This window comes from Sus scrofa, chromosome 13 (assembly GCF_054392235.1).
Source record: "Sus scrofa isolate SSC_HxYL_T2T_F1_AM1 chromosome 13, Sscrofa_HxYL_maternal_Yorkshire_Landrace_v2.0, whole genome shotgun sequence".
Lineage (NCBI taxonomy): Eukaryota > Metazoa > Chordata > Mammalia > Artiodactyla > Suidae > Sus > Sus scrofa.
The window spans coordinates 131,518,968-131,545,862 of record NC_139395.1 but is presented as its reverse complement, the minus strand read 5'-3'; the positions used below and the strand labels follow the sequence as shown (position 1 = coordinate 131,545,862).

The following is a 26,895-nucleotide window of genomic DNA, read 5'->3' as shown; positions in this document are numbered from 1 at the left end:
CAAGACAGTGTGATATCGGTGAAATAACTGATAAATTAATCAGTGGAACAGAACTGAGAGCCCAGAAATAGACTTAAACAAATACAGCCAAATGATCTTTTACAAAGGAACAAAGACGATTAAATGGAAAAAGGGTAATAATCTTTTCAAGAAATAGTACTGGACCAATTGAACATTCATATGCGAACTAATGAACAAACTTAGACACAGATTTTATATTTTTCACAAAAATTAACTTAAAATGAATCTTAGACCTAAATGTAACATGCAAAACTATTAAATGCCAGGAAGAAAACAGGAGAAAATCTAGATGTCCTTGGATTTGGTAATAAGTTATTAGGTAAAATACCCCAAGAACAATCCATTAAAGACAGTTTGATATGTTGATCTTTATTGAAAAATGAGAACTCTGGCTTTGTGAGTTGGGAAATAATTTTTCATTGTAAGTAATATTAAAAGTTTAATCCAAGTAAATTTTCAAATATATATTAACAGAAAAAGCAAAAAAACTTTCAGGCCATCGAGACTTATTGATAGAGGTTACATTTTGTGCCTATTTATTGAATTGTGGTAAGTTGCAGTATAAAGCCCACAAGAGTGTAAGAGTTTTTGTTTCCTTTTTAATATTTTAATATTACATGGCACTATTTTCCTTTTAAATTTTTTAGAACTTTTCATTTTATTTATTAAATTATTGTTGATTTACAATGTTTCTTCAAGTTCTGTTGTATAGCAAAGTGACCCAAAACGTGGCACTATTTTCCTTCTAGGGCAAGGAAAGATAACTGATATTTATTGAACATCTGTGTTAGGCATTATAATAGGCATTTAAATATATAATTGCAAGAGGAAATCTTTTCCTCTCTCAGTCTTAGCCATAAGGTTAATATGTCCTCATACTGCTAACTGATTCAGTCCTTCATTCCATACAGAAATAATAGGAGAATGTTCTCTAGGACACACAAAGAATTTAACCAGAAAATAGAGGAAAACTTTTATCTCAAAGGTTCTTCTGATGCTTTATAAGACTAAGTGGTGGACATAGCTGTGAATTTGCTATAGCGGATTCCATTTTTAAAAATGTTCTAGGAGGCCTTAGATGTTAGTGATGACTCACTGAGAGTGGGAGTTAGAAAGGAACATTCAGCAGCAGAATGGACAACTTGGGATTAGGTAGAGAAGAGCCTCTTTTTTCCCAAAGCGGAATGCTACTCCTGGGGTTGGGTTACAGAGATTTTATTTATTTCTGTTAAGAACTCTGCCAGGTAGGTATTATTTTAACCATATGAATAATAAAATGAGTGCTAGACAGTATAAGTGATTTTTTTTTTCAGAATCACACAGCCAGTAGAAAATAGCAGAAGAAAAATTAAACAGTTGTCTAACTGTAAGTCCAATATTCTTTCTTCTCTTCAAGTGCCAGTATAGTATAATGATTACATAGTTAAATTCTCAGGTCAAGTTACTTTGACTCAATTTCTGAGATTTTCATTTATTAGCTGTTTAACCCTGGGCAATATATTCAACATGTCTGTGCCTCAATGTTCCCATTTAAAAACAGTGAAAATCATCTGACCTCATCAGATTGCTATGAGAATTAAATGAGATAATTAATGTCAAGCTTTTTATATATTATATGGTATATAATGAAAAATCAATACGTCAGCTAGAATTATTCTAAAATTACCTTGTTTGGAGTTCCTGCTGTGGTGCAGTGGGATCGGTGGCATCTCTGCAATGCTAGGACACAGGTTTGATTCCCTAGCCCAGCACAGTGGATTAAAGGATACACAGTGGGTTAAGGGATCCGGCATTGCTGCAACTGCTGTGTATGTTACAACTGCAGTTCATATCTGATCCCTGGCCCAGGAACTCCATGTGGGTGGGGCATCAAAAAAAAGAAAAAAAAAATTTGCTTTGCTTTTGTCATAAATAGCAAAGAATATTTTAAGATGCTACTTGGATGCACAAAAATTAAAAAAAGCATCTGACCAACAACTTGAATCTTGGAAAGGGTCATAAATAAATGACTAATATCATTTTAGGAGGCTTGTATGGAAGGGGTTCTACAACAGTTTGTTAGTTTATACCAGAACAGCCCATGTAAACCATTCCTCTAATTCATATGTTCTTTCCAATACACTTCTAGGAGGAAACATAATTTTCTTTGTCTCCTCTAATGAAACACTTAATAACTTAAACCTACATATAAATTGGGGCCATAATATATACAAGGCACTACATTAGTTGCTCAAGGAATTTAAATTCTTGCCAAAGGTGTTTTCTTAAAAATTTTAACAGAAGAAGTGAGAATTGACATAATAGAGGTGTAGATTAAACACTGTAGGTGTTTGGAGGTAGAATAGATTGCCTCCAGCAGGAGGACATGAAAAAGCTTTAGAGAAGAGGTGGCATTTGATTGGTGCCTTGACATAAGATTTAGATATGTAGAGATAATGGTAAAAGCTATCTAGACAGAGAATAAGAACAGGAAAAATATAAAGAAAGGATGATGGGAAACAAAAGTTTTATTGAAATCAGGTCATGGGAATCAAAAGCAGTCTAGGGAGCTTGAATTTTATGTGGAGGCTAAGGGGCACCATTGAATGTTTTTAAGAATAATAGGCTCTGACCTGTCCTTTGCAAAATAACTCTAGTGGCCATTTACAGACTGTTCTGCATGAAAGAAGGAAAAGGTGAAGAGTTAAGTTAGGTATTGTGGAAATCCACAATGAGGTCTGAATGAGGTGCTGATAGTGGAAAGGGCACATCTGCAATGAATGATGGAAATAAAACTGGCAGGATCATGTCATGTTTGGATGAGTTTCCAGAAACACAGAGGATTCTAATACATTTCAAAGCAGTGTGGCTAGAAAGTCCCATAGTGGCTCAGCAGAAATGAATCTGACTAGCATCCATGAAGATGCAGCTTTTGATCCCTGGCCTCCCTCAGTAGGTTAAGGATCCAGCATTGCCATGGCTGTGGTGTAGGTCTCAGCTGTTGCTCAGACCGTGTTGCTGTAGCTATGGTGTATGCCAGCGGCTGCTGCGCCGATTTGACACCTAGTTTGAGAACCTCCATATGCTATGGGCATGGCCCTAAAAAGACAAAAAAACCCAAAAACACTTGTGTGGCTAAGAGGGTGCTGGGAACCTTCTGTAAAAACAGAGACAGTAGGAAGAGCAGAATCAACAGAGATACTGAAATCACTGCAGGGCATCAAAAGTTTAAAATCCATCTTACAGAACATCTAAGTAGAATGCCCAGTAAGATGTTAGGAAGAAGGAATAATGGTATATCAGAGATAGGAAATAACCACCATAGGCAGAATTCCTCATTAACCCAGGCTTCTTCTATCATCCTTGTAACTGACTAGTGTCCCCAGTTTCCAGCTGTGAATTTGCTAGTGGTTTCTTCATAATCTCTCCTGTGTGATCTTCATTTTACTTAGGATAGGTTATTTGCCTTCACTGACACATAGAATATTAGAATCAGATGGTATGGGACCACAGAAATTTTCTTGTTCTGTAATTTCACTGTAAAGATGAGGAGACTAAAGAGCAATGACATTAAGTCACCTTTAACAGATATTAGATATTGGTGAAGGATCTGCTCACCTTTAACAGATGTTAGATATTGGTGAAGGATCTGCTCACCTTTCCTCTATCAGTGCCATGTCATGAGTTGTCTTTCTCCAAAGCATCCCTGTGTCATAAGATAATTCTGCCCACCCCTGCGTCACAAGAAAATCCTGACCTCAGGAAAAGAAAAGCAATACTCAGAAGAGACCCTGATGATAGAGAAAGATGGTTCTTAGAAAGGGCTCAGATGGCTCCCTTGAATTACTAGACATATTCTGCCTGTTTATTCCACCTGAAGATGAATACCATACTAAAAGCTTCAAGCTACCAAGAAGCAGAGGGAGTGAACATTTTCTTTCTGATCATGTATATTTTTAAGTCCCAACACACAATGATCTCACAAGGCAATTAATTAGGAAATGGGTCTCTCTATTTGCATTTTCAGTGATACCTCTGAAAAACATAATTCATTTAAATCAAAGGGACATTTTGTGTAAGAAGTAATTTGCTGTGACTCCCTGGCTTGGGGTTGGAAAATTGGGAAGAAATGAGACACAGATTTATTGTCGTATTTGAGTCACAGATTCTGATCACATCAAATACTCAAACAATGAATTATTTATTATGACTAATTTAAAACCTGAAGTTCAATATTACTGTAGTTTAGTAAAAATGAACAAACCATAAGCTGTATGAGATGTACAGCTGTATAAGGTGTACAGATCCTTTCTGCGTCTCAAAAACAGTGATGTCAACAAAATCATGAAACTCTAGCACTAACAATTATTTTTGGTAATAATGGCTATGAATTTGTAGATAATGGAACAGTAATTGAAGTATTTAATTATAATAATAAAACATTTACCACACAGTGATTTTTTTTAATGACAATATGGTAAAATTTTATGCCAAAGTATAAATGTTTAAATGTGGCCACATGGACTCAAGGGTGGATGATTGGTATGTGAAAGAGACACAGGATGTATGAATGTAAAGTTTTCCCAGATCTCTGATTTGATCTCATAGCCTGAGTAAAAAAGGAATTTTGAAGAAGGACACCAAGCAGAACTGTGTTGTAGTCAATGAGAACCTGGTATGGGGAATACTACAGGATGCCAAATGACATTTCTGTTAATTTATAGAATATGAAATGGAGCCTCTCAGATAACTGTGTTTTGCTTTTCCCTCTGCCTGATGTGAAAACTGAGCTCATTGTGAAGAATGTATGTTTTTGCACATTTGTATGTTTTTTATATGTGCCCATGTAAGGGATATCCTAACAATTGAAAACTGTTAGAAACTTCTTTTAGCAACCTTTGTGTCCTCAGGCCTCACCAGCCTATTGGTAGGAAACGAAACAAATCAGTATTTTGTCTCCAAGTGTGGTGGCTCTTAACTCTCCCCAGCTTGAGGGATTTTTTTGGTTCATCTCCTGGATTTTTGAGGATTTGCTCAATCATGGTTTTGTCCATAGGTACCGTTGGCCTTCTCCAGACTTTCTCCTGAAGAAGAGCACTATCTTGTTTAAGGTACTGTTCGCTGCTGTGTCCCAAAGCTGAAAAATCATACACCAAAACAGATCAATTCCTTTGGTCACTGTAGTCTAGGAGCCTTAATATATTCCCCAGGGCAGGAGAGGGGTAACTTTTCCTCTTCACTGGGCTCAGACTTGTACTACTGTTCCCTCCACTGCCTCTATCTCTCTTGTTTCAGCCAGACCTGACGAGACGAAGCCCTCCCACCTCAAAAGCCTGTTCATTAAAGTTCACCAATTCAAATAAATAAAGGCCTGTGGAGTCATAGATGCTCCATAAATTTAATCTCAGTTACCCTCATCTTGACTTAAACATTTCAGCATTCACTTTGGCTCTTGAGGAGTTTTGCACCAGTGGACCAAATTCTGGGCCTTAGTTTGATCCAGGGGTACAAGACCAAATTCTGGGCCTTAGTTTGATCCAGGGTGTATGCTGCTTTTTTCCCCTGGGTGTAGGTACTCTGGGTGCAGTGTTGTTGTTGTTGTTGGTTACAGAGTAATGGCAGAGACACACCCAACAGACAGGGCTCCCTGTTTTGAACCTCTGTTTTGAGATGTGTGCATTGCCTAAGGCATCATGCTATTTTGTTTTCCCAAGGAAACAAAAGCATCAGAATAACAGAGTCTTGCCTCCAAGATGATACAGAATAATTCATGACTTCAGTTAAAATGTTCCCAAACCTGTTGCACTGTCAACCTGTTGAAGTGAATGCAAATTAAGGAGGCCATATTTTTGTTTTAAAAGAAAAACTTTTCTAGGCAAAGCTGAAAACCATGCATGACATGAAGCTGTGGCTAGAATCGGTTTTCTTCATTGGAGAAGAACTAGATCTAGTATGCTTATATGAATTGGGTATGATATTAAAACTGTTAACTCTTAGTAAAGCCCAATTATTAGCCAAAGGAGTAGTAAAAGAAGCTGAAATCCACAAGTTGAATTTTAGTTGGTAGCTTTAGTCCCACCTTTGATCATAAACTTTTTAATATGAATTGCAACAAAGAGCATATCTGAATGTGAGTTTCCCTTTCTCATTCTTTAAATACCCTGGCTCTAGTTTGGGGTCATTATCCATCCATCCCTCCATCCTTCTGTGTCCACTGATGACATGTTAAGATCATTCAAAAATCAAAGTAACTATGGTTCAGGCATCCAAAGTGGAGCTGGGTGGCCATTGCAGATGAGGTTTCAGATACATTACTGCATCATTGAGAAGTTGAATTTTTGAACTATATCAAACTCAGGGATATCACCAGCCATTTTCAAAACAATATCTAATAGCAGCTGCTAGCTGCAAACTTGAGGTTTTGAAGTCCTTACCTCCCAGCTTCATAGCTGTGTAACCATTTCAAATCCCAAAAAATCCCTGCTTCACAAGTACTCTTACTTCTTGCCAGCTCCAACCTTTTTTTTCTGTTTTTTTTTTTTTTTTTTTTTTTTTTACGGCCACACTTGTGGCATATGGAATTTCCCAGGCTAGAGGTTGAATCAGCTGAAGCTGCTGGCCTATGCCACAGCCACAACAATGCCAGATGCGAGTCTTTTATGTGACCTATACCACAGCTCATGGCAGTGCTGGGTCCTTAACCAACTGACTGAGGCCAGGGATTGAACCCATGTCCTCATGGATTTGTTACCACTTAGTCACTATGGGAACTCCACCAGCTCTAATCTTAATTCCTTTTTTTTTGCTTTTTAAGGCCATACCCATGGCATATGGAAGTTCCCAGGCTAGGGGTCGAATTGGAGCAACAGCTGTTGCCCACAGCAACTCATGATCTTAGCCACATCTGTGATCTACGCTCTAGCTCATGGCAATGCCAGATCCCCGACCCATTGAGCGAGGCCAGGGACTGAACCCTCATCCTCATAGATACTGGTCAGATTGGTTTCCACTCTGCCACAAAGCGAACTCCCTCCAATCTTAATTTTTTTTTTTTTTTTTCTTTTTTGTCTTCTTTTTTTTTTTTGCTATTTCTTGGGCCGCTCCCTCAGCATATGGAGGTTCCCAGGCTAGGGGTCAAATCAGCAATGTGGGATCCGAGCCGCGTCTGCAACCTACACCACAGCTCATGGTAACACCGGATCGTTAACCCACTGAGCAAGGGCAGGGACCCGAACCTGCAACCTCATGGTTCCTAGTCGGATTTGTTAACCACTGTGCCACGATGGGAACTCCTTTTTTTTTTGTCCAATCTTAATTCTTGATGAACAATTTATAATTTATGTGACCTTGGACTTCCTGTGTGGCTCACAACAATATAATTTATGTGACTTTGCATTTTTTTTTTGCCTTTATTAAGTTTCCCCCATTTTATAGTCCAGCAGAACACAATTCACATGCTTCTTGAATCTGTGTCTCCTGGGCTGCAGACCCAATAAGCCCCAAATAAATGCCTTTTTTTTTTTTTGCCTCAACCAGATCTGTGTTCTTGTAACTCTTGATTGAGACCACTATGTGCTATTCGTGCCTAAACACAACAGCAAAAGGGAATCAAGGAATGCCAGCTGGACAGGCAGAAGTTGGGTAATTTTTTTGGCTTGTTGTGGATTGTGGGGTGAATGCATACAGGCTAAGAAGCATGAGTGCCCTGATCTCTTTTCCCAGTGCAGCCTTGACTGACAATACTAATAACTTGTCAGCCCCTTTTAGGTTTGTGTTAGACAGGAAGCACCACTGTGAATGACATCTTTACCAGAAATCTATGAAGGTGCTGAGAGGTTTATCAGTCACAGAGAGGAATGAAACTCAAGTGGGAAGACAGCCAAGGGGGTTGGGTAATGAGTGAGAAGTAATTTTCACCTCCAAAGACCATGTTAAGGAGAGCATAGAGGTATCAGCCTTTCTTGAAGTTCAGTTATCTGAATTTTTTTGGGAGGTAGGCTTCCATCAGGAGACAGTAGAAACACTTCCTCTGTCTTAGGGATGCTCTTTAGTTCTATTAAATTTTTTGGTTTGATTCTTAGTGCTTGTAAGACTCAGGCACTAGCAGTTCTAAAGAAGAAGGTGTTCCGGATACTTGGAATTTGTTTCTTAAAACATGAAAGCTGGTTAGGCTTTCATGAAATATTCCTAAAAAGTATTCCATCATTTCTGACCTTAGAGCAGAGCTCACTAATGTTATGGAATGTACTCCTTGGCAGATCTGAAGCTCAGGCCCCATCCTCCACATCAATTTGCATCTACTGATACATATAATAGCTTCCATTTTGTACCTGACAATGTGAAGATAAGAAAGAAGGGAAGGAGAAGGGTGGAGGAAATGGCAGAATGTCTGTGTCCCTGTCATTTCCTTGGGTTTACTGTAAACTGGTATCCGAAGCCCACAGTATAGCTCTAAGGACCAGAGCCTGGCACAACTGTTTTGAAGAAAGAATTTGTGATATTACAGACCTACCCTAAGCCTGGTTGGGGTCCAGGTGAAAAAGTATAGGGAAGAGTTTGGAAGGAATCATTCTCTCTGTGGCTGTAATCAAAAGATCTCAATATCCATGATCTTGGCATTAATGATAATACTACAGGGGAACTCTTCAGGGGTGATAATCTTGTTGTAAGGGGGTGCTAAGACACTTATTTTGAAATTGGTTTTGTGTTCAAACATACATTTTAACTTAGATTGTAGGTTTAATTGGCAGTGTATTCTAGGAAAGTGTTGATGGAAATTGTCAGGGAAGGAGGGAACTAAATCCTATCCTTTGACACCACCTTGCTTGCCCTGGTGCTCATGTGGACACAAATGGTTCGATGGTAGCAGAGGGTCTCTTAAAGCAATTTCAGGAAAGTAGATTTTTGTGGTCATTCATACATGGAAGCAAGGTGAGGAGAGAAGCCATATGATGGACACTAGGATAGGGTTAGGTCTTAGCCTGGAGACTCAGAACTATATTGAAGTATAATTATAAATGTGAGTCTGTTGGTAATGCCTGGTAACACTGGGAGTATATTAAACATTATCTCATCTTTTTAGATTTCTCAGAACCATTACCCATACATGCTAGTTACTGTGTACTGATTTGTAACACAGAATTGCCCTTGAAGGGTACAGAAGTATATAAAACATTTTGTTTACTCTACATGAGCTGAAACGTCCTGAGGGGGTTCAGTTTACACCCTCACCACTTCTCCTTCTTGGCCTTTCATTCATTTCTTTCTTTTTTTTGGCTTTTTTTGTCCTTTCAGGGCCACACCCACAGCATATGGAGGTTCCCAGGCTAGGGGTCCAATCAGAGCTGTAGCCGCTCACCTACGCCACAGCCACAGCAATGCGGGATCCGAGGCACATCTGTGACCTACACCACAGCTCATGGCAATGCTGGATCCTTAACCCACTGAGTGAGGCCAGGAATGGAACCCACCACCGCATTGTTCCTAATTGGATTTGTTTCCGCTGCGCCATGATGGGAACTCCTCTTTCACTTCTTAAAATATTTGTGTTTTTTGCTTATTTCTTGAAGGTCAAATAGTTTGTCTTATTGATCTTTGTGTGTCAGTGGCTGGCAAAAAGCTTTTGTGAAGTAAGAATTCATATTTTATGCAAAGACAAGAAAAATTTAAACATGAAAAGTTTTCTCTGGTCTCTGGCCTCCTTCCTTCTCTCTCTGTGCATTGTGTATCTGCATTATGTGTCAACCAAACCTCCCTCATTGTCAGGAATACCTGCTTAACTGTAAAGAACAACATTCTCCTAAGCATGAAGACAGCTTCTTAAAAAATAGCATTCCTTCTTGATCTTGTAAGGGCCACATTGATGCTTAGATCTGGATTATGTAAAATGTCAGTAATATATCATTTTATGTACTGCCGTCTGTCTCAAAAAACTTATATAAGTGTGCCTTGACTTCTAATGGACAGAACAGTTCTTAGCACCTTCTGAGATGCTCTTCCTAGGTTATAATCCTCAAATTTAGCTCAAATAAAATTTTTTGTCTCTTTCTTAGATCAACTGATTAATTTTTCATTGACACTTTTCACATAGCAGCTGCTCAATAAATGTTTCATAACAAAGTACAAAGATGACTATGATCTTAGAATATTAGTAGCTGTATTCCTCAGAATAGGACACTATTTATGTTTTTCTGGACTTCTCTCTGATTCATGACAGAGAGTCCCAATGCAATTTCAATGTCTTTTGCTTCCCAAACCTCCCATCATCTCCCTGACAAAGTCAGACTCTACAGACAGGGTCTTGACTTTGAACTTGACCCAGCCCCTCCAACTGGACTTTAGATAAGAATTTGCCCTTTATGCACCACCTCCCATCAAGCAAGATTATTCTTTCTGTCCCTTTTAATTTTTCCTATAGAACTGCTTTCAGTTCATCCTTGCTTGCTCTATACCACAGAACCTACTATTTATGAAAAAGAAACAAATTCAGGAAAATTGGTGTGAACATACATACAAGTGTAGGAAAATTTAAGACATTCTGTAGAAAATAGTAATTCAATATGTCTGGTACTGAAAATGCAGAAAGGAAGTCAAAGAATAGAAGTTTGGAAAGCTAACTGGGACTTGTACTGAGGAGCCTGGGTTTATGATGTAAATAATTAGGAGATTTAAAAGATATTAGCAAAAAATGAGTGTTCTGAATGAAAACATTCATTGCATACATTTAATTTAATTAAATTTACTTCAGTTAAACAAATGAATATTTTATTTCTGAGATCATGTGAGCAGAAGTTATTTAAGTAGATAAGAGGTCTCATAGTGAAATTGGTCCACATTTTTGGGCTATGGGCAATTTAAAACTGAATGTGTTTTCTTACATATAAATATAATACTTTAAAAATAGACACAGTCAGAAGTATTCTGTTCAGGGAAATCCAGCTAGAATTTTTCAAAAGACGGGCATTTGAACATTTCCTTTTCTCTAGCATGATTTTCCTTTTCCCCAATCCCAGGAGACTATGTGTGCTCCTTAATACAAAAGCCATAAAATGGCCTCTTATAGTAGAGTCCATTTTATTTGTTCCTAAAGGGTCTTTTTGCAGTTGCATCTCCTAATATTTCTTCAATTCATTGGAATCATACCCTGTACTGGGCACTTGCACAATCTCATCAGTTGTTTCTATAGTTTTAGATTGTAATCCACTGATAATATTTCTAGATCACAATCATCTAACCTTATCCTCTAATCTTAGAAGTGAGTCTAATATACCAGTATTTGACCACATGTATTCTACATTTTGTGTTCTGTATTGTAGGAAGTTAAATGATAGATTAAATGCACTTTAGTCGGTGGATATCAGAATCATTATTTCCTTTTGCAGGTTTCCTTTGCATGAAATATTTATTTACAAGGTCAAGTGGGAATAGAGTCTGGCATTCACAGTGGGAAGCCCAGTGCTCTTGACTCCTTGTGTTCCACCTTTCTTTCAGATTAAGAATTGGTGCAGAATCCAACAGAGGAGTGTTTAAAGAAGAGGATGTTAGAAGAAGAATGGGGGCAGGGATAGGGGAGGGTTGCTGTATGAGTCAGATAACAACCTAATCACTAAAATCACTTGCATTAAAAGTGTGAGCATGAATGTAATTCTGAAAATGTTAAAATATGGAGAAAGGTATTTTAAAAAATTTTAATTAATTATTTATTTATTTGCTGCACCTGAGGCATATAGAAGTTCCCAGGCCAGGGAATGAATCCTCGTTACAGCAGTGACCCTAGCCACTGCAGTAGCAACACCAGGTCCTTAACCCTCTGAGCCATAAGAGAACTCCTGGAGCAAGATCTTACACAGTTAATTGAGGGCTAAGCTATTTATTTACTTAATTGAAACTAGCTAAATGGTTAGTTTGCATTCATACACATTGGCTAGGAGATTCACACTGGCTGCTTCCATACAATTACAGCTGACCTCTTTAACATTTTCTGAATTTCAAATTTTGCTTTTGTTCCTCTATCAAAATTTATATTCTTGGCTTTCCTTTGAAAAATCAGTGACTGAAGTACAAGAACAGAATATTTGATTGCACTGGGTGCTATCTCTCTAATGTTGTTCTTGGACTTGGAGAAGCAGCAACTTATTCAAATACAATGTTATCTCATTAGCATAATCAGGGTTGAAATGGCTCATAAAATACAGGTGGAGATAGAGCAGTATAATGAGCAGCTGCAGGTCTGTTCTTTTCCACCTGTAGCTGTAAATCAAATGGTCACCCTGGTGAGAGAAAGTTAAAAGGTTTTCAGGGACAAAGTTGAATAGGTTGCTGAATATTTAGGGGAAACGTTTCCCGGAGAATGTTATTATAAAAGTAAAATAAATTAAAATGAACTATTTTTCTGATGCACTTAGGAGAACAAACATTAAAATCCCTTAAAAAAAGGACCAGGAGTTTTGGATTTCAACATCAGTCTGCAGATAGAGATCTGGACTGAACATAAAAATGTCCTCCTAGGACATTCTATTAATAACTCCCAAAATGGATATTCAAAGGCATTCACTCAGACTTCAAACTACTTTCTAAGGCAAAAATTAATGAAATATCATAGTATAAATTGACCTTGGATTTTCTTCATAGTTGTATATTTAAAAGAAGATATTACCAGATAACCAGAAGTTCAGAGCAATAATGAATAAACATAAAGAATTGCAACTTTGCTTTCTACTCACTTCAAAAGCTTAGGCTTTTAATAAAGGCAGAATAAAATAAATCTCAAAGTTCGTCAGTAATGTAGCTGACTCAAGCCCTTAAACCTCAATGAGGCAATCAACAAGATGATATTAATAGTACTTAACTATTTTACAAAGGAGACATAAGCATTTATAAATTGCTTTTATAATCTGGGATTGCATCATTGGCTAGTGTCAGGTAACTGTAGTTATGATAATAATGACCACTTGTTGAACGCATACCATGTGCCTGGAACTTATTTCATCCTTCCCACAACTGTAGTGGAAGATTTTATTATAATTTTAACTTTATAGATGAATAATAAATGCTCATAAATGTTAAATGTCTTGCTCAGGTCTTACATATAATCAGTAGCAGAACTGGTGTTCAAATTCAAGTCTCTCTGATTCCAAGTCCCCTTTGCTTTTTGCAAGATACTTTATATTGCCTGAGTGAACATTGCCAGCAGTAGAACTTTACAGAAACTTTCCTACAGTTTTTCATTTTCCATAGTGAATTTATCCTAGGATAAATTCAGGTCTCACTTTGTAGGGTAAGTCCTGTCAAAGTTTTACCTTTTGCAGCTAATATACTTGGAGGGACATGAACAGATGACCCCTGATTTATCTGAGCAAGGTGGAAAGTGAACACAGGTGTATTGAGCATATTCTGTGTGCCAGGTCTGTAATCATAGTATCTCTTTTAATCCACATGATAGTCCATTTTTTTTTTTTTTTTTTTTTTTGTCTTTGTCTTTTTGCTCTTTCTTGGGCCGCTCCCGCGGCATATGGAGATTCCCAGGCTAGGGGTCCAATCGGAGCTGTAGCCACCGGCCTACTCCAGAGCCATAGCAACGTGGGATCCGAGCTGCGTCTGCAACCTACACCACAGCTCACGGCAACGCTGGATCGTCAACCCACTGAGCAAGGGCAGGGACTGAACCTGCAACCTCATGGTTCCTAGTCAGATTCGTTAACCACTGCGCCACGATGGGAACTCCATGATAGTCCATTTTGAAACAGGTTCAGAAAAGTTAAATGACTTGCTCAAGTTTGCCTACCAAGGAGGTGAAGAGCTGGGATTTGAACTCAAGGCTGTCTGAGTCTTGGCCCCACCCCTTCTCCCTGATTTCAGACTCTTCTAGGCCTCATAATAATACATAGCCTCCTTTGCAGAAGCATGTTTTCTTTGTTCCTGGTAAGGCTATTGGCATAAGTTAGACAATGGAAAGCTATATGATTTCTTTTGAAAGCCCCTGACCCACCATCACCAATTCAAGGTATTATGTAAATTGCTAACATAGAGGTCAAATGGATCACACTGAATAAATGGTGTATGTCTCAATGAATATGTTTAAAATGAGGAAACTGACTCTAGCAACATCATACATTTTCCACAGGGGAATTCAACCATTTTCTTTAGTTAGAGGTTTTAGCGAAGACATTTTGCAGCTGCAAAATGAATTTGAGTATTTTCAAAAAACCAAGGCAATAATGAGAAACATTTTTTAAAAATTGAGGTTTTCATGGGCTGGATATCAACTAATCAAGAGGTAAAAAGAAATAGATCAACTGGAAGCAGATTTTATTATTATTTTTAATTCTCTAAGGCTTGACTGAAGGAAAGCCAGGATCTGCCCTTACTTGAATGCTTGTGGCAGTTTAAATTTGCCCTGGCATAATTCATGTCTCCTATGGATAAGGGGCCTTGGGTGAACTAATAGATCTGGGAATTGGGCCTAGAGAGAAATAACAAGTAGGTGCTAATCCATGTGAAACTTGAGGCTCTGAAGGGGCAGCTGTGTCTAATGTAATTTCTCATCCCCGTGATGCACTTGTCTTTTGGGTATCCTGTGATCTGGGACCTCTTCTCAGGAGAGCCGGGCAAGTCTTCTACCTATGAAACTAGACCTACGTCTTGCCCAGCACTAAAGGAAAGAGCTAGCTGGGGATTTACCCCGTGACATAGATGGCTCTGACATGTCATTTTAAGTGGAGGCCTTGAATATAGTCCACCAGCATTGATTCATAGATATTTACAGGGCATTTTCCTCTATAGTTGGTGCAGAGGCAAACCATGAGGGAAAACTTGGAATGAATTACACAAATTTGCTGAGCCTTAAATCAAATCATTATTATTTTTATTTTTTTCTGAACTGAGAAAGTTTTTTTTTAATTTAATTAAACCCTAGTGAACAGTTTGAACCTGTAACTAATTCATTGAATTGGAACTGACCTAAACATCAAAATGTTTTCTAAATCATACATGAGTCACATGAATATTATTCAGTTAGTCCCTGGTGCTGAGTGCTTGTTCACTATCAGAACTAAATTCAAGTTAACGGTTTTTCCCTGCCATGTCTCTATCTGTGCAGGGACAGAGATGCTGTAAGAAGCAGATGTAGTTGGACATGGACAGAGAATACCTACTAAATCAGTACTTCAAACATTTCTTTAGCTGCAAAATTTGATTTTATTAAGCAAACTCTGACGCTGAAATTCAATATAAATCAGATAAATATGGCCCTATGCTGAGGTTCAAAGCCTAGGCGGCTGGACTCTAATGCCTCTCTGAGGAATACTACATATCATAGTTTGAAAAGCCCTGCACTAATGTTGTGCGGGATCAAGGTTCTTTGGCTTCTTCCATTCCTTTGTCACAGATGATCTCTACAGTTCTATATTGACATCTCTTTTGAATCCTAATTCCACTTCTAATTGCTAGATATCCATTGTTTACTTAGAGTCCTTACTGACATCCCAAACTTAAGTCTAATGTTGAATAGATTCTATATTCTTTAAAACAAACTATTTCTATATTGTCCATTTGTGTTAATGCGACTACCATTCTACTGGTTCACCGGGCTTGTAACCCAGTTAACTCATTTAATTTCTTTTTTCTCAATTCTACCTTGTTATATAGTCCAATTAAAGCACTCTAGGTTGGTGTTAGCCTTGGTCTGTGATACTTCACTTAGATTTGGGATGAGCAGTGGGGTCAGTAAGAGATGCTTGGACAAGGAAAGGCCATCAAGTACCTCCAACAGGAATACAGAATAAAGCTGAGGCAGTAGTTAGGTTTTTAGGATTCATAGAATGGCCAGGGCTCAGACCTGGGGCAACTCAGGAGAGCATCATCAGTCAATGGCCATTGGTTCACTTCCCATATGCAGTGAATCTCACCTGGGTTGCCTTTAAGGCACCCTGTGGCCTCAGGCAGTCAGAGATCTGGGTTCTTCTTGGCTCTACTATTTACTAGCTATATGAATTTAAGCTAACAGTTTTCTGAGACTCAGCAGTGAGGATGATAGTTCCTTCACTGTCTTCTTTGAGTTTGTGGTTAGAATTAAATAAAATAATAATAAAAACCTGCATCATAAATTTTAAAGTGCATGATGGTGCTGTTCGATAAGCTCTCTGAACTAAGATTTCCATTTGTTCATTCATTCATTCAAATATTTACCAAACATTCATTCAGATATTTGCCAAACACCGTGGCCAGGTACTGTGCTAGACACTTGTCAGTACAATGATAAACACAGTTTCTACCTCTTTCCGAAGAGATGGGAGGACAGGTTTTTAACAAATTATAACACAACCAATAATCGTTTTCAGATATGTTACACTTATTATGTGCCAATCTTGTTCTAAGTCATTAATTCATTTCATCCTTGTAAGAACTCTGTGAGAGAGGCAATAATATCCCCCCCCCCATTTTACAGATGGGGAAATTGAGATCAAGAGGAATTAAAGAACTTGCGCCAGGGGTCTTACACCTAGTAAGTGGCAGAGCTAAGAAAATAGCCCAAGCAGTCTGACTCTAGATTCCATGCTCCTTTTGATGGTCACCATATCAAATTACCTCCCCCTGCTCGTAACCTAGTACATGTGGTAGGTGAGAGCAGTCACTCCCGGAATCCATAACTACCTCTCTAATCTTTAGTTTCCTTACCTAGAAAATAGTGGATAATATTAATACTTACTTTGAAAATTAAATGAGCTAATACTTTTAAAGGATCTAACATAGTAACTGATGTCATAAACTTAAAATAAATATTAGTTTTAGCTACTTATTATGGTAAAAACAATGAAAAAAAAAAGTGCAGGGTGCTTAACAGAAAGTGAAACAGGAAAACCTAATCTAGACTGGACCAGGGCAATACTCCTGCAAGAAATATTTAGGCTGAAACCCAAATGATGGAATAAGAACAAAAGTGTCAGAAGGAGAAGGGTTGAAGGAGCAGGACCCTGGACAAGAAGTCCTTTAGCTCCTTCTAGGAACAGGCCAGAGTATCTGAAGTGGATGGCATAAGAGGAGCAGGAGTGGGGAGTTAGGCTGGAGAGGCGGAGAGGGGAACTGCTCCATCTCTTCCTCCCTTGTCATTTCCACTGCCATCAGGCTAATTCTAGCCCTATGATCTTAGGCCTAAATTAGTTCAATGACTCTCTAATTATTCCTCCTGTCTGTACTCCCTTGCATCTACCATTCCTTCTGCATATAACCTGACAGAAGAAGGTCTAAAGCATTTCTTTGATCATGGCACTGCCCTACCAAAAAACCTTCAGAAGTTTGCCATTGTCTATCAAACTCCAAAATCCTTAACCAAGTATGCTGTAGCATTTTCAAACTGGCTTTTATCTGTTTTGGGTCTTTTCTCTCAGCTTCCTTTAGCATGCCTCCAATTTTTATCAATCTTGCTCCACCCTTCTCTGCTTGGAATGTGTCCCTCTTCTGCTTTGTTTCCTGTCTAGATCTGTGTTAAATCCTATTTATTTTTCAGTGTCTGCATCAAATGTTATCTTTTTCATGAAACCATCCTAAGTATTGCCAGCCAGAAATTAATGTTCTTGTATTTTAAATGCTATGCCTTTTTGGTTGTACTTCCTGGATATAACTTTTTCCTCTAAAAACCAAATTTTTATTTTTGTTACTTTTTTAATTTTTAAAAGCTATGTGTAGAAAAGTATACAAAATCATCCATAATTCTATGACTCAATCTAATTATTATTAGCATTTTGGAATATATTTTCCAGTGGCACATTGGAAATTGAGAACTTAATTATTATATACTTTAATTATAAACTCACATACACAAAAATTTTGTGAAAATATTTTTTGTAGGGGCTGCATAATATTTAAGTTTAGGAATATACTAGAGCATATATAACCATTCCGCCATGGAAGCCTTGGTTTCTTTATCCATAAAATGAGGCAATAAGAATGCCTATCTCCTAGGGTTGCTGTGAAGATTAAATGACACATGTATTAAAGCCCTTACAACAGTACTTAGGACATGGCAGATACTCAGTACATGATGACCATTGTTCCTTTTATTTTGCCAGAAAACTTCCCCCATGATTCATCTGCTCTCCGTGAGAGATAGAACACGCGTGGGGAAGGAGGGAATTCTCTCAGTTAAAGAGCTTCTCTCTGTCCTTAAAAGAAATCATGGTTCTGCCTGTGAGAAACAGAAGGCATCCACTTTTCCCACAAGAAAATGACTCTTAGACTCAATAGAAATTATCCAAGAAATGCAAATTCGTATTTTTAGAAGGTCAAGGAAGGAGGTTGGAAGCTTTAGTAAAAATGTGGTTTGGAGATGATGATGATAAAATTCACTTATGTTTTCTGCAACCCGTATTTCCATTTAAAATTGTGAATTGACTTTAGATCTTTCTACCTTAATTGTTGCAAGCAGAGATGCCTTTGGGACTAGGATTTTTTCATACTTTAATAAATCTTCATAGTAAAATGTCTTAGAGATGGTCTTCTTTATTCCATTACTCCCAACTTGATTGCAAGTTCAAGAGCATTCCCATCCCTCTTGGTATTTACATTCTATAAATTTTTGACAATTCTACCTGCCAGACATCTTTCACCAAGAGTAACACACTTAGTCTTTTTTTTTTTTTTTTTTAAGTTTTCTATCCCTTGGGCTATAGCTGAGGAGGCTGCTTGAGGATACTCTTTTCTCTGCATTTCAATGTCCATGTGACTTCTCCCTTTTATTTTTAGAGGGCCAGAACAGTTCCATATTTTAAAAACATCTGTAATACCTGCAGTGGGTGGAGCGTAGTGTATGAGGCCTTCTAACCTAGCTCTTGGTCTTCCACCAGACTATAAACTCTTTGAACCCAGGAGCCATGTACTACACTACTCTGTGTTTGATACATAGTAGCTTTGCAGTAAGTGCTATCTGAGAATTAATGATGGCTATTGCATCCTCACTCTATTAGAGAAACTTTTTAGGACTTGGACTTTAGCTAGATTTTAATCCTGGTTCTACCCATCACTGGCTGCATGTTCCTAGACAAGTAATTTATCTTCCATAGCCCCAATTTCTTAAAAGTGGAGAAAATAACTTTTACCTTGCCATAAGTTTAGAGGAAATAATAGGAGTTTGCCACATAATACACATGCAATAAAAAGGTATCTTCTTTTCCTTTGGGAGATATCTCATTTCGAATTCCATTTTTTATTCTCTCTGCTTATTCTCTGAGACTTAATTCAGAAAAGAGTAAAAATATGTAAGGGAAGGGCTACAAAACTTTAGGATTATTGGAAAATGGCAGGGGCACTGAGATTTTTCCAAACCTCTTTCTGATTTTCTTTCAGTAAGTTTAGCTTTACAAAAATAATTTTCTGTTTATCAGTCACACAGATTACCTTCTCTTGACCTCCTCTTTCTCACTTGGGAATTTTAGGTGAGAAAGAGGCATGAAGAAAGTGAGAGAAGGTGTCAGAACTCTCCTAGCTTGTTCCCTGAATGCAAGAATGAGGCTCCATAGGCCTGTTTTGTTAGCCATGTTCTTGGTCTGTGTTTCTCATGAAACAGGATGAGGTTAGACTACCATTAGGGAGAATGGTTCAGCATACCTATGTGGTCAGATGCATTCTGAGGATAAAATAAAATAATTCATGTAAAGAAAATCTTAGCATGGTATCTGAAATACAGTGAGCCCTAAGTAATTTATGATAATTACTCGTGATGATGATGATGATGGTGTGGTGGTGGTTAAATAGGAAGAAAGCCTTACCAAAACAAGTAATGAATTTGTATTACTGGCATTGATTTTTTAACCCACTTTATTAAGGTATAATTAGCATATAAAAAGCTATATGTAGTTAATTTATACAACTCATATAACTCAAGTTTGGGGTGATTTATTTCTTTTTAATGTGGAAAAGAAATTAAATTTGTAGAAATATAATTTGATACTGGTTAACATTTTTTTTCTTATTTTTGCTTACGTATTATATGGGAAATAAAATTAAATTTATTATTTTTACTTAGAGATACCATCTATAAAATAATTGATTTTATTGAAAACCTATTTTTCTATCTATAATTTTTCTATAGGTATATATTTGCTGGAAATGTACCATGAATGATGTTTTCTTAATGTCAGGGATTTTTTCTGGACAGTGGATTTCTTTCATGTTATTTAAAAACTTTCACCCTTGTATTTTTAAAAGCATTTAACTTTATAAAAATGGTAATAATATTTCTTTGGAATAACAAGGTGATTTTTAAAAACAAACTAACAATATTGAAAGCAAATATTCTAAATTCCTAGGAGTAATTAATTCTGCATCATAAAAATTGGAATAATTCTTATTTGTTTCTGTGTTTCTTTTAGGATATAGCACACACACTAAAAATCATCTTAAAGAGTACCAATATTTAAGGACACAAACAATAAAAAAATGAAACATGACTGCCTCCTCTTGCCCCATGCTGCATTTCCCCAGTAAGAGAGATGGATGTCCATCTAATTGTAAACTCTCTGTAGGAAACAAAATTGAATTACTCCTCAGGTCATCCATTCCAGCCTGCTCTAGTGAGAGAGGAACAGGTTGGAGATATCTAGGTCCCAATTTTTTCTGTCTTCACAAATAATTTGTATAAATCTGTAGGCACATCATGAAAGCTTACTCTCTTCTTCAGTATTTCCGTCTATGAAATAGGGGTTATAGAACCAACCCTCCATATATTTTAGGGTTATTTTAATAAACAAATAAGAAAAAAATTAAGGATTTCACTTTAACACTATGTCTTTACAGATCAAATGATATTTTACCACTCTGAGAGTGAAACTGTAGAACTCTTCTTGGGTTAAAAATCTCTAAGAAGGCCAATTTTTCCCAAAGCATTTATGCTGTTTGTTGTTTTCTATAGAAATTTGAATTTAATTTTCTTGTCTATTTCACTTTTTACTTCCCTTTGAGCCTCCAGTTCCTGTGACTATCTCTAATTTTATTTCTCCTCAAAATATTTTTTCGTGTTTGTTTAGAATTATTCATAGTATGGACCCATGTTTTTAAGTTCTTCTATTTGCTTTGTGTTCTCTGGGTATCCTACCATATCCACATTCAAATTTAAATTAAAGGAGAACCCTGGAACTGCCACAGAAATGGCATTCCTGTAAGATGAGTGGCAACACAAATACCATGAATGTTGATTTACACTTTTCACTAAAGCTATAAAAGAAAAATCTGGTTTTAAAGGATTGTGTTAAGATACCAGAGCATAAAAGGAAATTACTCATATTCAGAAATTATGAGACTTTTTTTTTAGTATTTGTTGATAAATCAACTTGCAAACCTAACACATGTGAACATGCACATATGTTTTCTGTGCAAACTTGGAAGAACTAATGCTAACTAAAGCAATGATGGCAATTACTTTATTCCCCATCTTGGCCATCTTATGTATAAATTCTCAACTAGAACAAGATATTTTCATTGCTAAGAATGAGAAACATTGGTTGTAGGGCTGAAATGTGGATACTTTAAGAACAAGAAGTTTTGTAACTAGCGGTTTGAAGATGTTCAAAGGCATTTTTATTTATTGATTGATTGATTGATTGATTTGCCTTTTCTAGGGCCATACCTGCGGCATATGGAGGTTCCCAGGCTAGAGGTCTAATCGGAGCCGTAGCTGCCGGCCTACGCCAGAACTGCAGCAACGCGGGATCAGAGCTGCGTCTGTGACCTACACCACAGCTCACGGCAATGCCGGATCCTTAACCCGCTGAGCAAGGCCAGGGATCGAACCTGAGACCTCATGGTTCCTAGTTGGATTTGTTAACCATTGAGCCACGACAGTAACTGCCAAAGTCATTTTAAATCAAAAACATTAGTGTAAGCATGCAATAAAAACCCCATCCACAATTCTTACTGTCTTTTGATTTCTTAATTTATTACCCATTTTCCCTCAACCATTCCATATGTTTCACATTTCTTTAACACTTATTCAAAAGATCTTTTTTCTAGGAAACTCATCCTGCTTTTGCCACTGTACTGTCCCTTTTCTTACACATGACTCACCACTGAGTTTCTGTGTTCAATCCTTAATGTCATCTTTACCTCTTGTAAGAGCCATATGCTGCAATGGAAGTAGTACTGGTCCTAAATCCAGCTTTGGATCTTGTTTAAAAAAGTGACTTGTCAGTAGTCAAAGTATTAAACCTTTTAGGGCCTGTTTTATTGATCAGTAAAAAAGATGGGTTGAATCTGATAATGTCTAAGCTTTCATCAACCTTACAAAAGATTGATAATATGCTGATGTATTAGAGTTATCAGTATAATGTGTCATATTTACAGAATTCTTAGGCTAGCCAGGACCTTAGAGGCATCTGACCAAATTGAGTAATTTTACTAACTGATAGATTAAATGATTTACTTTGCATCAAATAAGTTAGCCAGCAACAGAAGTAAAATCTGGACTTTCTCATAATGCAAGTAACTCCAAAATGAATATCATAAGTTGCTAACAAATCAGATGAATGATTTAGTAAGAGGAACGCAAGCAGGTATTAGTTAAAATGAGATTTTCTGAGTTTCTCTAAGTTTAAAAATCAAATCTTGTTAGTCCAAACCTGTGAATTACACGTACACTTTTTATGTTCATTTTAAAAAATCCATAAAACATTGTATCCTCTCTAATTTCACAACACTTCTTATTTCTAAAGCTGGTGGATGTCAGTGACCCTGTCCTCTTTGTCCTCACCTTTATAGAGGCACTTCCTCCTTCTGTAAACTCTCCTCTATTCCCTGCATTTCTTGGGTACCTCTAGCTGCCTCTCTGACCTTTTTTGTTTGTTTGTTTCCTTTTTTTTTTTTTTTTGGCTTTTCTCTTTGCCCATTGCTCAAATAATCATTTGTTTATTTATTTCTTTACTTTTGTTTGCTTTGTTTTGTTTTCATTTCAGGATTTTCTCTGCAGCTGCTGCTTTTGTTCTCTACTCTGGGCCATTTCTACAGCTTTAATTTCTATCTCTAATCCCTAAACTGTACCTTCCCAGGACCTTAGCCTCTGTCCCCAGCCAATTTTAAATTTCCATTAGCTCTTAAGTAACGTACATTTGATATATATGTTTGGAATAATATCCACTTGATTATTACATCTTACTTATCTGATCCATTAAGCACCATCCTCAAGACCCGAAAGCCATTTTATGCCCCCACTCTGCTCTCCTCCTTCCCCCATCTCAGGGAATAATACAGTCCCTCTGACTTCATGCTCAGATCGCCCTATCACCCTCCTTTTGCAGTTGGTTGTTGGGAACTGTCAGTTCTGCAGTTTCCGTATCTCTCCACCGCCACTCCTACCCCCCTAGTCCAGGCTGTCTATAAAGGCCACTTGGGGGTTGTGCTCCAATCCCCACCTCCATCATATTAATAGTTGTTAGTAGGTGGTCCACAAACCAGCTTCATCAGCATCACATGGGAGCTTGTTTTTTTGTTTTTGTTTTTTAAATGTTGTTGGAGTATAGTGATTTATAATGTTGTGTTAGTTTCCTGTGTACAGCAAAGTGAATCAGCTATACATATACATATAATGGGAGCGTGTTTGAAATGCAAACGTTGCAAACCGGGGGTAGTGAAACTGAGCAGGCCCTGAGGGGCTCCTGGGCACAAAAACCTCTTTGTGTCCCCTTTTTCTTGTTTTTAGGAAATGGGCCTCATTCAGCCTCCATGGCCTTTCCTGATTTCCAAGGGGCAGGTTCAGACAGTTGCTTATCAGGGAAAGAAGGGAATGCAAAGACCAAGGGGGAATAGTCAAGAAACAATAGTACATCCTTGGGACAGGGTCCTGGTCCCCTCTCCTCTCAAGGGATACCCATAATGACGTAGTCATCTTATACACCTAAGAGAAAAGTGTATTTCTTACGCTTTTAGAAATGAATACTTCAGAATTGAACAGCTTAGAGTCTGTCCTTGTCCTTCTTCCTGGCTTGATTGCACCCTAAATACAATCATCTATAAGCTAAAGATTAGCCACCCTAAGCACAGTTGCCTGTGGGTTAAAGATTATTAGCATATGATGTTTTTCAGGAACTTTCCTCATTTGTTCTAATCTCTGATCAATATGCCCTTTTTGCAAATATGGCATGAGTTAGAGAGGCAACTCTGTCTTCGAATTTCTGCCCGGCACTGGTGGATAGAGGCCGAGTTTCGGCAGCAGTAGGCCTGGCTCTTTGCTTTAACAAGCCCTCCAGGTGGCTTTGTTGCTTACTGAACTCTGAGAGCCTTATGAACCTCCTTGTCCAACTCACTTCGAATTCATCCTACTGAAGTACTGTCATTTACCTACCCTGCAGGCCTCTCTATTACACAGGGCCCTTGTACATGCTGCTTCCTCCTACTCTTCCCGTGGCTGACTTCTTTTCATCCTTCAGGCTCTACTGAGATGTGCTACCCACCCTGGGGAGGCTCCCCTCGTAATACCCAGGGGTCAAGTGGGCACTTGTCCTAAATGTCCTGCAGTGTTCTGTGCCAACATTTACTTTTCACTGATCTCCTTTGTCATAATTGCTGGTTACTTTCCTGTCACATCCTCTAAAAATTTCCTAGGGATTTGGGTCATGTTTGTTCTTTTTGCTAAAGCTTTCCCAGCAATGGGGATTATGTCAGGCACATAGTAGGTGATCCACACACAAGAAAGTTCTGGACACATGATTCTTGTTTGAGGTCTCTCACTCTGTTTCACTTCATGTTACCCTATAGCTACATATTGAACCTACTCCCAATTGGCAATATTTTCTAATCTACCAAATGCTTTTTACTCTGTTTTCCAGGCCTCTGTCTTATTAGCTAATGCATGTGACTGATGACCAGGATGTTATCCTTGATCTTTCTTTCTCACACCCTCCTCCTCCCAACCATATCAAGACAGTGAGTGGGCCTGTTGAGGACAAATTATGCAGAAGTCTGTTATTAATTATAGAGAGGCCTAATAATTCAGTCTGGCAGAAAACCCTTCAAGTCAGCTACTCTCCTCCATTCTTTGCCAAGGCTACTCAAGGTGGGCAGGCAATTACTGGCCAGATATTTGCATAATGGCTTCCTTTTGTTGCTTTTGTTCTTTTCTGGTCCCAATTAATTGCTTGCAAGTGCCACAGTCAGTTCTCCATTTCTGATAGGAACCTTCTCTACTGATATGTAAAATTTGGGTAATGCAGAATTTACTGGTGGTGCTGTAAATTTTGGAACAACAGCAAAGGAGACAAGGCCCCCATGCAAAAATAGAATTAGGAGACTTTCTGTGTACTTTCTCTATTCAGTGACTTATTGGAGGGGCCACTCCTACTGAGAAGAGGCCTGAAAAATAATGCAATTTTTCACTTTTCTGTAATTTCTATACCAGATTTTCTTCTGAGTCAGTTGTGGACAGAGACATTCACTGACTCCAGTATTACGCTATCTGAAGAGTTTTGTGTTATTTTCATATAACCTAGAAGCCCCTACAGGGCCACAGTAATTAAAGAGTAGGGTGGTTGGTATGGAGATCCCAGAGACCTTAACACATCAACTTCTTAACTTCTCTGATCTGTTTCTTCCTCCTTTCTTACAACCTCTGGCCTGTGGTCCAGGCTCCCCAACCCCCACTCTCTCCCTTCCATCCTCCCTTCCTCCTTCTCTGGCCAAAGCCTCAGATTCCCCCCACTCTAGACTTCTTTAAATAAATTCTTGTGTAGAACTTTATTTTATAAAATGGATAAAGCTGCCTTTTATAAGGATACATTTATTTCCCAGTGTGTAGCTTTAACTTATTAAAAGTCAATGTTTTTTTTTTTTTTTTGTTTTTTTAAAAGGAGTTCCCATCGTGGTGCAGCACAAACAAATCTGACTAGGAGCCATGAGGTGGGGGTTCCGTCCCTGGCCTCGTTTAGTGGGTTAAGGATCCAGCATTGCTGTGAGCTCTGGTCACAGAAGCAGCTCGGATCTGGCATTGCTGTGGCTGTGGTGTAGGCTGACATCTGTAGTTCTGATAAGACCCCTAGCCTGGGAACCTCCATATGCCACGGGTGCAGCCCTAAAAAGCCAAAAAAAAAAAAAAAGTCAATGTATTCTTCAAAAATTAAAAATAGAATTACCATATGATCCTGCAACCCCACTTCAGGATATGTATCCCAAAGAACTGAAAGTGGAGCCTTGAAGAGATTTTTCAGTGTAGTTCCATGGTTAAAGCAGCACTATTCACAATAGCCAAGAAGTAAAAGCAACCCTGATGTCCATTGACAAAAAAATAGATAATTTTATATATGTGTATTATATATGTGTATATGAATATTATTCAGCCTTAAAAAGGAGGAATTTCTGACACATGCCGTAACATGAGTAAACCTTAAAGACATTATGTGAAATAGGCTAGTTACTAGAAGGCAAGTACTGCACAATCCCACTTTTAGGAGGCATCTAGAGTAGTCAAACTCATAGAAACAGAAAGAATTATAGTTGCCAAGGAGTGGAGTTTTTGTTTAATGGGAATAGAGTTTCAGTTGCAAAATGAAAATATTCTGGAGATTGGTTGCACAATAATGAGAATATACTAACACCACTAAATTGTACACTTAAAAATGGTTGAAATGGTAAATTGTATCTTATATGTATTCTGCCACAATTTTTTAAAAAGTAAATGTACAAGAAAAGAAGTCAATGTATGAGAGTGAGTTTGAGGAACACAAATATTTGAAATGTGGGGTCATGGTTGGCCAGTCATTTTTAACATTCAGTGTGCATTCCGGTTTGGTTGTATAATACTGAAAAAAAGTCCTGTAGCCTTGTGACTTTTTCCTCCATCCCTCCCACCCTTCCACCTTTTAAATAAAAATAGCTTGCCATGTTATCCAGGCTATTTGCCTATTAAAGTTCTCAGGAGAATAT

At 37.8% G+C, this 26,895-nt stretch overlaps 2 protein-coding genes across 14 annotated transcripts in view; one reads left to right on the top strand and one right to left on the bottom strand.

The window, feature by feature from the left end:
- LOC106505750 (uncharacterized) overlaps window positions 1-26,895 on the top strand; it is a 742,696-nt gene that overhangs the window by 220,943 nt on the left and 494,858 nt on the right. For 2 of the 10 annotated variants that reach the window (XR_014824350.1, XR_014824343.1), the window contains exon 1: window positions 5,050-5,111. The exons of the other annotated variants lie outside the window; for them this stretch is intronic. The gene's annotated coding sequence lies outside the window, so the exon portion shown is untranslated. Of the gene's footprint in view, window positions 1-5,049; window positions 5,112-26,895 lie in introns of those variants that run through there. 10 annotated transcript variants of the gene reach the window in all.
- Window positions 1-26,895, bottom strand: part of KCNMB2 (potassium calcium-activated channel subfamily M regulatory beta subunit 2) — a 313,395-nt gene that overhangs the window by 225,279 nt on the left and 61,221 nt on the right. The window lies entirely within an intron of this gene.